Source organism: Nicotiana sylvestris, chromosome 4 (genome assembly GCF_000393655.2).
Source record: "Nicotiana sylvestris chromosome 4, ASM39365v2, whole genome shotgun sequence".
Taxonomy (NCBI): Eukaryota; Viridiplantae; Streptophyta; class Magnoliopsida; order Solanales; family Solanaceae; genus Nicotiana; species Nicotiana sylvestris.
In genome coordinates, this window is record NC_091060.1 from 122,839,657 (window position 1) to 122,851,011 (window position 11,355).

Below are 11,355 nucleotides of genomic sequence, written 5' to 3' on the forward strand. Positions count from 1 at the left end.
AGGATTTTAATTGTTGCAATTCTATAAAATCAGAAAAAATAATTACAAAATTACAAAGTGGAAAATAAATAGATAAAATGAAATATATAAAAAAAATAAGGAAGGAAATCGTGTGAGAGGCAAAAGGCTGGCCAATTTTGGGCCAAATTAAAAGAAATTTTCAGGCCCAAATGCCTTAAATTCGTTCCAAATCAGCCCAGCCCAATTCCCCAACCCGGTCCTCCTCCCAGGTGTTGAAACGACGTCGTTTTCCCCAGCCCCAATCACGACCGTTGGATCCCATCAATCCAACGATCCGAATCTAACTAGGTTGTTTGTATATAAATGTCCGAAAATCCCCCTCTACCCCATTTGCCTCATCGTCTTCATCCTACCCATCCTCAACAAACCCTAATCCGCGCCGCCATCAAACCCCTCGCCGGCGGTGAATGCCACCTACCCCATTCAAACCCAGATTAACACCACAGATCCCCCATGAATCCCTCTTTCCATTCCCGTTATTAGTTTTTCTCGAATGTTGCCGGAGCTCGTCGAATCTTCGTTTGAAGTTTTCGGTCAAGTCGAAGGTTTATCCAAACCAGCCCAAAATCACACCACACAATCCCCGGCCTTCCCTCAACACTAATCCATGTTCATTTTCCTTCAAATCACTGTGAAACGGCTCGAATCTTAGATCTAAGAATTTCTGGCCAAAACCCTAAACCAAATCTTTGTGATTTCGAACCGTAGTATCCTTAACCATGTGTTTGGTTAGGGATGTTACGAGTCAAAAATCTGAAAGGATTCAGACGTTAGTGACTGGTCGGAGTTCCTCGTGTTTCTGTGAGTTTTTCTGTTTCTTTTACTCGCATGGTTGAAGTTCTAGTTACAATTTTGGTTTCATTAAGTGTTCTGTTAAATTTATGATTTATTTTGCGCATTAGTATAATTTTGCCAATTGTTGATTAGTTCTGAGTTGATATTTGTTTGAATGATTGTGAGTTTATGGGTTAAGAATTAGTTTAAGTTCATTTAATGTTGATCATGTTATCTTAAGCTTTGTTTGATTTCATTTAGTTTGATTGAGTTAGTATAATTGAACAATGGGGTTTGATTTAGTTTGATTAAGTTGATTTCTGAGTGCTAATTAATCAATTTCAGTTAGTTTTAGATTAACTTAGGGGATTGGTTATAGCTGTTAAGGATGAGGGTGGGTTCAGTAATTTTGAGGAGCCTTCAGGGGTAGTCTGGGTATGGAAAAGGGTAGTTCTGATAGAAATAGTAATTTCAAAGCATATGAAAGGGCAGTATAGGTATTGTATGGGTAGAAGAATACCCTAGGACCTTCTAGAATGGGATTTTAGTGCACATTTCAGCACAATAGGGGTGCTTACTTGTTTAGCAAGTCAAAAATAGAAGGACTAAACTGAAAATAGGGAAGGGACATTTTAGAAAATCAGAATCTGATCTATTCTCTTTTGGTTGCCTATAAAAGGGCATGAAATGACTTGGGAAGGGGGGTTCTTCTTCTTCTTCCTTCAGCTTTAAGCTCGAAAATCCCCACAAAAGGCTTTCCTCCCGGCTTTCAATTCCAGTTAGCAGCTCCATTCCAGTACTCAAAAATAAAAACATCAAAAATGAGGAAATCAGAAACAATCTTACAGTTTCATTATTAGTTTGGATTTCAGTTGGGTTTTGGGTTTAGCAGTATTGCAAAGGTGCTTTAGGTTCAGCTGGGAAGGCTAAGAATGCATTTGAAGTGTGTGTTGAATTGATCTGTGGAGTCTGTTTGTATTTCTGGTTTTTCAAAGCAGTTCCTGACATGTTCTATGGTGTACATTGTTGAGTTTTTTGCTGTTGCTGTTCAAAATAGCTGACTCCTTTCCTTTTCTCTATTTACATTCCAATTTCCAGGTACATTTCTTTGAACCCCACTGATGTATGCTCGTTGAAGTTGGAATGAACTGTTCAAAGGATCTATTATTCAACTGAAGGCAGTCTTTTAACTGATATTCATAGTGTAGTTTTCTGTTATATAAACTGGCAGTTATATGTAATTAAGATTGTCCCGTAAGGTCGATTACATATTTAATGTTGCACAACGTTGAACTGTTGAAATAGGCATTTGAAATAGCAGTGAGCATAGGTTTGGTCTAATTTGAAGGTTCATGTGAATTCAATAGTCATTAGTAGCAATTGGATCTATGTAAATGACATGAGAGTTCAAGAGCAGGTCTGGTGACATTTAGCCTAGTTACTAATATTTTTGTCGTGAATCATGCTAGTATAACAAAATGTCTGCTTTGATTAAAAGGTCTGAAATCGATTGATAGGCAAACCTGATTTGTTGTTGGTGGATTGGTATCGAAAACAGTTAAAAACCATGAAACAAAACTCATTCACAATTGGTTTAGTTCATTAAAAGCAGCAGGTCTTGATAGGTGATTGGTAGGATATATCGTTTAGGAATTTTGGAGTTCACTGCTTCAGTTAAAATGAGAGTATGCATTGCAGTGTTGTTATTGTTGCAGTGGAATCGTACCCACATTTGTTGGGCCAATTGGACTTTATCAAGTCATGAGGCAGACCCATTTTTATTTGAATTTGGTTTTTAGTTTACTTCAATGTAATTCAATTCTAAATTAATTAGGCTTTTAGAGACACATGATAAGTAGTAAATCATAGTTACTACGGGATTACTACTAGCTTCGCCCAAATAAAACCACTAATTATGGGCCCTCAATGTGGGTATATAAAAAATTGATTAGAATTTGGGATGGCCATTTAGCAAACTCCATGGTCCTCCCCAAAATAATATTACGTTAGAATCTTTAGGCGCGATTTTAATTAAAGTACCTTCTTAAATTCGGGTGCGCATTGATGCGACCCAAATCCCAATCTCGACGAAGTCGAAACGTGTTGACTACCACGAGCGCATTGATTGCGACGTGGATCGAAACGCGTTTTCACGATGTCATAATTCTTTTAAAATAAATAAACAATAAAAGCGGTTTACAAATAAAAGGAACCTAAGTTAGCATGTATTAAAATCAGATAAAATCAAATACAACAGTTAAGCGACCGTGCTAGAACCACGGAGCCCGGAAATGCCTAACACCTTCTCCCGGGTTAACAGAATTCCTTACTCGGATTTCTGGTTCGCAAACTGTAACAGAGTCATATTTTTCCTCGGTTCGGGATTCAACCGGTCACTTGGGACACCATTAATCTCCCAAGTGGCGACTCTAAATAATTAATAATTAAATCCCGTTCCGATTGTCCTTTAATTGGAAAAACTCCTTTACGCCCTTGCGGGTGTAGGTGTAAAAAAGAAGGTGTGACAGCTCTGGCGACTCTGCTGGGGAACGAACCCAGAATCTCTGGTTCAGGGTTCAGACTTCGAGCTTAGATAAATTGTTGTATTTAATTGTATCTGGTTTTCCTACATGCTCTATGCTGAGTGTGCTAAATGCTACCGCTTTGATATTATCTGAATTGTATATAAACTGTGCCGACACCCTTCTCTCTTAACCTCCGGGGATGTGCTTACTGGTTGAGACTCCCTATTCTGTTAGTGTCATACCTTGAAATAAGAAAGAGGCCGGACAAGTTACGAAGCCGGATAACCTTTTGGTTCCTGGTAAGTTGCCCCCTCCTCGACTCGAGTTGTCCGCTCGGGTACACTGTCTAGAACACCGACCCAGGTTTTGAACATAGAATAACGTGACTTCATGCCGGATCCCTAGTAGGAACGCTTATTTGCATCACGTTGCATTTGACTTAGGGGACTCAACATAGGGGTTGGGTCCGTCTAGGACTAGCAACCTGAAATGAAAAGACCATCCTAATGCATCCTGCTTGCTCTGTACATATATTTGTTTTGAACTTGCATGTTGACCGGTTTCTGAATCTCGGGAATGTTGGAAAAAAAAGAAAGAAAAAAAAGGAGAGAAAAGAGGAAAAAAGAGAGAGAAAATATCAGTTAGGGAGTTAATTGATTATTTTAGAAATAAAAATCAATGACCAATTACTGGCGAAACTCTGCCGAAATTCTGAGAAAATAAAAAAAAATGTTTTATTTTACTAAAAAAAAGGTAAAGAAAAATAGAAAAAGTGTCTTTTATTTTTGGAAAGTCGGTTGTTGAAAAAGAAAAGGATAAAAAGAGTCTTTGTTTTAGTTTGAAAGACATAAGTTGTTCATTATTTGTTGAAAAAAAAAGGAAAGAAAAGGGGGTCTTCTATTTTTAGTTTGGAAAAATAGGTTGTTTTATTGTCTGTGAAAAACGAAAAAGGAAAAAGAGTCTGTTATTTTTAGCTTAGAAAAATAGGCTGTTTTGTTTTGAAAAAAAAGAAGAAAAAAGAGATTCTCGTTTCTAAAGATAGTTTTTTTTCGCTTATGAAATGCCAAAAATGAATGAAAAAGAGTATTGTTTTAAAATAGTTCGGGTAAGTTGCCTGAACTACGCATGGTTTGATTCTCACAGGGCGTGAGATACGTAGGCAACCCTCATCGGGTCCAACCCTCCATTTTTCAAAAAAAATAATAACCAGAAAATATCAAAACTTTAATTTTGTCATAAATAAACCAGGTGATGCCATTTTGTCAAAAATAGCCAAATATTCTCAAACGGAACGCCGGAAGGCTGACCTGGCATAGGTAGCCACCTTTGGTCGTGTTTGCATATTTTTCCGACCCTCACAGCCTTAAGTTTTCGTCCTTGAGGCGTTAAAAGGCCGTGTTGCAATACCAGGTCTTTTATCTTAAATAAAAACAAGTAATTTGGGGACGCCGGAAGGCTGACTTTGCAAAAAACGGCCATCTAGCTCACCTTTTGATGTGTGACCGGTTGACTTCCGCGGTTTTAAAATCTTTGTTCCCGAAATGCTGAAAGGCCGCGTTTGAGAATTGAGTTCTTCATTTGAAAATATAGGGGTAATTTCGAGTCGATAATATAGAAAGTTTTTTGTTTGGAGTTAAATAAAAGTTTTCTTTTTTTGCCTAAACGCTTTAACAAATGTGCAGGATGAGCGCGACGGTAAATGAGCCCTTTTCAATAATGACCAAAATCCTTTTTGAGCTGCAATTATGGTGGAATGATTTAGACAAAGAAGGGCAAGACGAAGTGAAAAAATATTTGAAAGACCTTTCGGATTTATTAAACATTCAGCCTCGGGGGGATATTATCAGGGCATTGGTCACCCATTGGGATTCGACACATAATTTCATTTCTCAGACTTTGAGCTCACCCCGACATTGGAAGAAATAGCGGGGTATATTGGAAGTGATCAAGCTCCATTGAGGTTTAAATACTTGATTGCTCCTAGGGCCATTACCGTACACCGGTTCTTGGATTCCTTGAAAATACCCCGAACAGTTCATCATCCAGATTTTGCAAAGGGTTTCTGCAGTTTCCGCTTCATGTATGATAGATATGGCCATGTGGGTGGGTTCAACAATCCAGCTTTTAAGCTATGCAGTAAAAATAGCCGACAAAAATGAGAGGAACACAGGCGGGTGACATTTATGATAGCCTTTTTGGGCCTCATAATATTCCCAAGGAAAGATGGTAATATCGATTTGAAAGTAGCAGGAGTCGTCAGTACCTTGCAAACCATGGGGAAAAGCACTTTAGCACCTATGATCGTGGCTGATATCTTCTGAGCTCTCACTGCGTGCAAAGCTGAGGGCAAATTTTTTGAGGGATGTAACCTGCTGTTACAAATGTGGATGACTGAGCATCTGTGCCCTCGGTCTCAGTTATTGAGTTATGGTTCGGTTGAGAAAACTTGTATAGGTGAATTTTACACAAGAATCAAAGGGGCTAGTCTACCCGAAGGAGTCACGGCCTGGGCATTATTATTTCGGAACCTCAATGCCAGCCAGATACAGTGGGTGCTTGGATGGTTGCCTGTCGAAGAAGTCGTATATATGCCAGCAGCCCAGCCGCACTTTCTGCTGATGGGACTCAAAAACATCCAGCCCTATGCACCATATCGGGTTCTGAGGCAACTCGGGAGATATCAAGTAGTACCGAGATATGAAGATTTGAGTACCTAGGTGGTCGAAATTAGTCCTGACGGTCGGTTCCCCGAGGAAGAGGTTCGCCAAATCTGGAGTGAGTGTCAACATCTGATGGCAAACACTTGTGTGTCGGATAGGGTCAAAGGGGAAGTTGCCCCAGGGTATCACGATTGGTTAAGAGGTGATGTGGCATGTGGGAGACCGGCTAAAAGACCTCATCTCGAAGATTTCGCCAAGTCGTCCCAAAAGCAATGGGACTGGTTAGCAAAGGAAGAAGGCTATCGAGTTGAGATTGGTAAACTAAAGCAGCAAGTTGAGAGTCTGAAATTCGAGAACAGTGTACAGGTTGCCACAGATCAAGGTAAAAAGAATAGACTGGCTCGAGAAAATGAAGCACTTAAGGCCCAAATCCGACAGTTGAAGATAACCATCGATAATCAATCGAGGAGCCGATCTGATGAGCAATTGATAAAAAGATTGGAAAATGAAGTCAGGGAATGGCGGGATGAATTAGAAAAATCTGAGAATGTCATGGCAGAACTTAAAGCACAATGGGATACAAGAACAGAGGAGCATCGCTAATACTTGAATCAGTTGAAAAGGGACCATGAGAAAATTGTTGCCAATTTAAAGAGAAAAGTGGTTGCCCTTGAGGGTAAAGCGGTTAGGCATGCTAGAGATTTTGAAATTGAAAGTGGACATTGTTATGACTTGTTGGCCCAAATGGAGTTAGAGGTTCAGCGGCTGCAAGACCAACACCTGCAAGACTCTCGAGCTTTAAAAACGTGCAGCGATCAGATAAGACGCCTGCTCATAGAAAAGAAGCAAACAAGAGACAGGATTAGAGCCATTGCTCATGCTATTTTCAGGAGATGCCGGGTTTGTGAAGACATGACCCATACTACTTTCGTCTCAGCAGTGATGATCTATGTAAAACAAACCATGAATGAGTTAGAGCATCTTGAAAGGGATTTGGATCCTAGGCCCGCGACGAGGCCGAACGACGCCCCGCGGACACCTAAGTTTGAAGCACTAGAGTATGCATAGTCCGTGTCTGATTTTTTTTTTACCATTTTGAGTCAGTCTTTTGTATGTCCGTTATCTCTCCAGGTCAAGTATGTTTGCAGTCTTAGAGTCTATGGTTTGCTTTTAAGAGGCGTTTGTTAGTTTCTTTCCAAAAAAAGTGTTGAGTTTGTAAGAGTTTGTTTTAGTAATGAAAGTTGAAAATTTTATTGCCACCCTTTATTTTTGCATTTATTTTCATGAACTACGCTTGGTCTGATTCGTGCGGGGTCACGATATGTAGGCAATCTTCATAAGATTCGACCATAATTGTAAGAAAAATAGAAAGGAGAAAAATAGGAAAATAGAAGGAAAACCGAGAAAGAGAGAAAGAAAGAAAAGAGCGGAAAAACAGAAAGAGAAAGAAAAGGCACAAGAGAGGGATGAGGTGAAGAAATTTGAAAGAAGGGAAAAAAGAAACAAGGAACGAAGTGCCTGGATGATGCATGCAATCGAGCAAACGCATAATAGAAATGATTAACTGTATAAGTGCATTCATGCCAACGTGCGGTTGTTAAATCTGTTAAGGCTTAATCACTTACAAAGTGTTTGTCTAAATGTGTGAGTCCAGGCAGGTGGTTAGTTGATTGGCAATTCTGGCAACTTACCCATACAATACCCGGTCGAAAGATCAAGTAAAAATGATAGGGCAGGATTCGAAAATCAGCATCGTAGACCCGTCGAATGAGGTTGAGGTAACAGATGTGGGTGCTATGAAAGAAGAGATGAGGAAATTAAAAGCACAAATGGCGAAAATGCATCGGGCATGGTCTCAGGGACATCCGGCACCACTATATCCTACTAATCCATCTTACATCCCACCCTTGGCCCAAGCTCAGGAGCCCACCACCCCCCATGCATCCTCAGCTTTCCCCTATCACGCCCAGGGTTATGGTACCACTTCATACGCTCCCCCAGCCCCACCCCCTAAACAGAACCCTCCACCACCCATGGTTCCCGTCTTTGTGGCACCTCCCCCAGCCCCACTACATAGATCGTCCAGTGAGCCGCTATTCCAAGCTCATGACACCCAATATTACCCCCCCCCGAACCCACTTTCAAAGCGCCTGAGCCATATACCTATTCTCTCCATTTTGAAATCCCGGGAGAGGTTGAGAAATCGGTTAAGAATACAGAACAGGAGGAAGTGATTCGTAAAGTCAAAAGCCTGGAGCAATCCTTCAAGAACATGCACGGTTTAGGTAACCAAGTCAGCGTCACATACAAAGATTTGTGCCCTTTCCCTGATGTTCAGTTGCCTGTGGGGTTTAAAATGCCGAAGTTCGACTTGTATGAGGGGCACGGTGACCCAGTAGCCCATCTGCGTGGCTTTTGTAGCAAAACGAGAGGTGTTGGGGGAAAGGATGAATTGTTGATAGCATATTTCAGTCAAAGCTTGAGCGGGTCAGTGCTAGAATGGTACACGAGACAGGACCCCGGCCGATGGTATACATGGGATGATTTGGCACAAGCATTCATTGGCCATTTTCAATATAACCTTGAGATAGTCCCCGACCGTTTGTCATTGTTAAAACTGGAAAAGAAGCCTGGGGAAAGTTTTAGAGAGTTTGGTTTCTGCTGGAGGGAACAAGCTGCAAGGGTTGATCCTCCCATGAGGGAGAGTGAGATGGTAGATTACTTCTTGCAAACATTGGAACCTACTTATTTTGGTCATCTAGTGACGTCTGTCGGAAAGTCGTTTAATGAAGTGGTAAAGATGGGAGCCATGATTGAAGAAGGATTAAAATCTAACAAGATCTTGAGCTACTCGGCGTTGAAAGCAACCACCCAGGCCATCCAAAGCGGTACTGGTGGTGTGCTTGGAAAGAAGAAGAAAGAAGAAGTTGCTACAGTTGAAGCTAGTGCTTGGTCCAGGCCCAATAACCCTCCACTCTATTACAACCAACCCAGGCCCCACCACCCAAACTACCAATATACCCCATATGGCCCACCGCAACACTATTATCCACCACCAGAACCACACTTTTCTATCCACCATGCCCAGACCTACACTCAGCCGCCGGTGCACTCGCAATGGCATACACCGAATCCCCAAAACACGCATCCACCCCCACAAAACACCTATCCACCTCCCAAGGCAAACATACCAGGAACCAGCTTCCGCCCAAACCAAGCTTTTAGAAGTGAGAAGGCCCCAAACAGAAAAACATTTACTCCGTTGGGAGAATCTTACACTGCTCTCTTCCATAGATTGAAACAGTTGGGAATGTTGACCCCGATTGAATCCAAAGCACCAAACCCCCTTCCCAAAAACCTGGACCATTCTGTTAGCTGCGAGTATTGCTCAGGGATGTTGGGGTATGGTACTGAAAAATGTTGGAAGTTGAAAAACGCGATACAAGAGCTCATTGATAATCGCCGTATTGAAGTACAGGCTCCAAAGGCCCCGAACATCAATCAAAATCCGTTACTAGTACATTATGAGGCCAACATGATCGAACTGATACATAAGGGGGCAGAGCCTAGAAAACCTTCGCAGGTGGTTATGGTGATTCGTTCTACGAAAGCCAAAGAAAAGACAGTGAGTGCAAGGCCAGCGGTTCAGTTAAAAGCAATAAAAGACAAGCCAGTGTTGGTAATGGGAAAGGGACCATTCGTGGCTGCAAAAAAGCCGGAGCCAGTCAAGTTAGTAGTACCAGGGTCATCATCTGCACCCGTGGTGGTTGTGAAAGAAGCTTACGTCGAACCGGTTGTCATAAAACCGGTAGTCCAGTTACCCATGGTTGATAGCAAAGCCGTACCGTGGAGATATGACAAGGTAGTGGTGACATACAAGGAAAGGAAATTGAGGAAGAAAGTTGTGAAGCACAAGGACTGACCCGGTCGGGACGTTGTTTCGTTCCCGAAGAGTTGAGAAAGGGTAAGGGCGCTAAAGACAATCCAGTGCCAGTCAAAAAAGCTGTGACGGAAGAAGAGACAGAAGAGTTTCTGAAAAAGATGAAAGTACAAGATTATTCCATTGTTGAACAACTGAGAAAAACACCGGCCCAAATCTCGTTGTTGTCATTATTGATTCACTCTGATGAGCATTGCCGAGCTTTGATGAAGATATTGAATGAGGCTCATCTGCTTGACAAAATTCCAGTGAACCATTTGGAGACAATTGCCAACAAAATCTTTGAAGTGAACAGGGTAGCATTTTCTGATGATGAATTGCCTGTGGAAGGCACAGAACACAACAAAGCTCTCTATTTGACGGTCAAATGTGAAGGTTCAATGGTTACTCGGGCACTGATTGATAACGGGTCGAGCGCTAATATTTGCACGTTGTCCACATTGAACAAGCTGAAGATCGATGAGGATAGAATCCGCAAAAATAGCATTTGTGTTCGAGGGTTCGACGGAGAGGGAACAAACACAGTAGGGGATATTGTACTCGAATTGACTATTGGCCCAGTCGAGTTCACTATGGAATTTCAAGTGTTAGATGCGGCAGTATCCTACAATCTTTTGTTGGGTCGACCATGGATTCACGCGGCCAAAGCCGTGCCTTCCACGCTGCACCAAATGGTCAAGTTCGAGCGGGACAAACAAGAAATTGTGTACATGGGGAAGATCCCACATGCTCCATGAATGATGCCATTGTGCCCTTTATAGAAACTGAAGATGATAAGGGACCATGGGTTTATCAGGTCTTCGACACGGTCCTGGTGAGCAGAGTGCCCGAAGGTAAAAGCATGCCATGTCCCAGGGTGGCAGCTGCGACCGTTATCGTAGTATCAGAAATGCTGAATAACAGGTTCGTGCCAGGGAAAAGTCTGGGGGCTGAACTTCAGGGCATTGTTCAACCTGTGTCCCTTCCCAAAAATCTGGACACCTTCGGATTAGGTTTCAAACCAACAGCGGCAGATGTTAGAAGGGCTCATAAATTGAAAAAGAAAGCTTGGGTTCTTCCTAAACCTATTCCACGTTTGTCCAGGTCCTTCGTCAGGCCGGGTATCAAGAAACAGTCATTGGCAAAGATGTCAGGTTTATTGATTGGGGCAGAGGGGAATTTGGATAAGGTGTTCGAGAGAGTATTTGACGAAGTAAACATGGTTGAGGCCGGGGAAGGGTCAAGCGGAGCAGATATACAGTACATCGGACCACATGCTAACATCAACAATTGGGAAGCTACTCCTCTTCCAATTCGGAGGGAGTCGTGGTAGTGGGTTTTGTTTTCCTTTTGTCACCTGGATTATTCCAGGGTTTGTTATCCAGTTGCTATATTCCGTCCGTTTGGATGAGTTAAAACCTTGTTATCTTTACATTTAATGAAATGCAATTTTCTT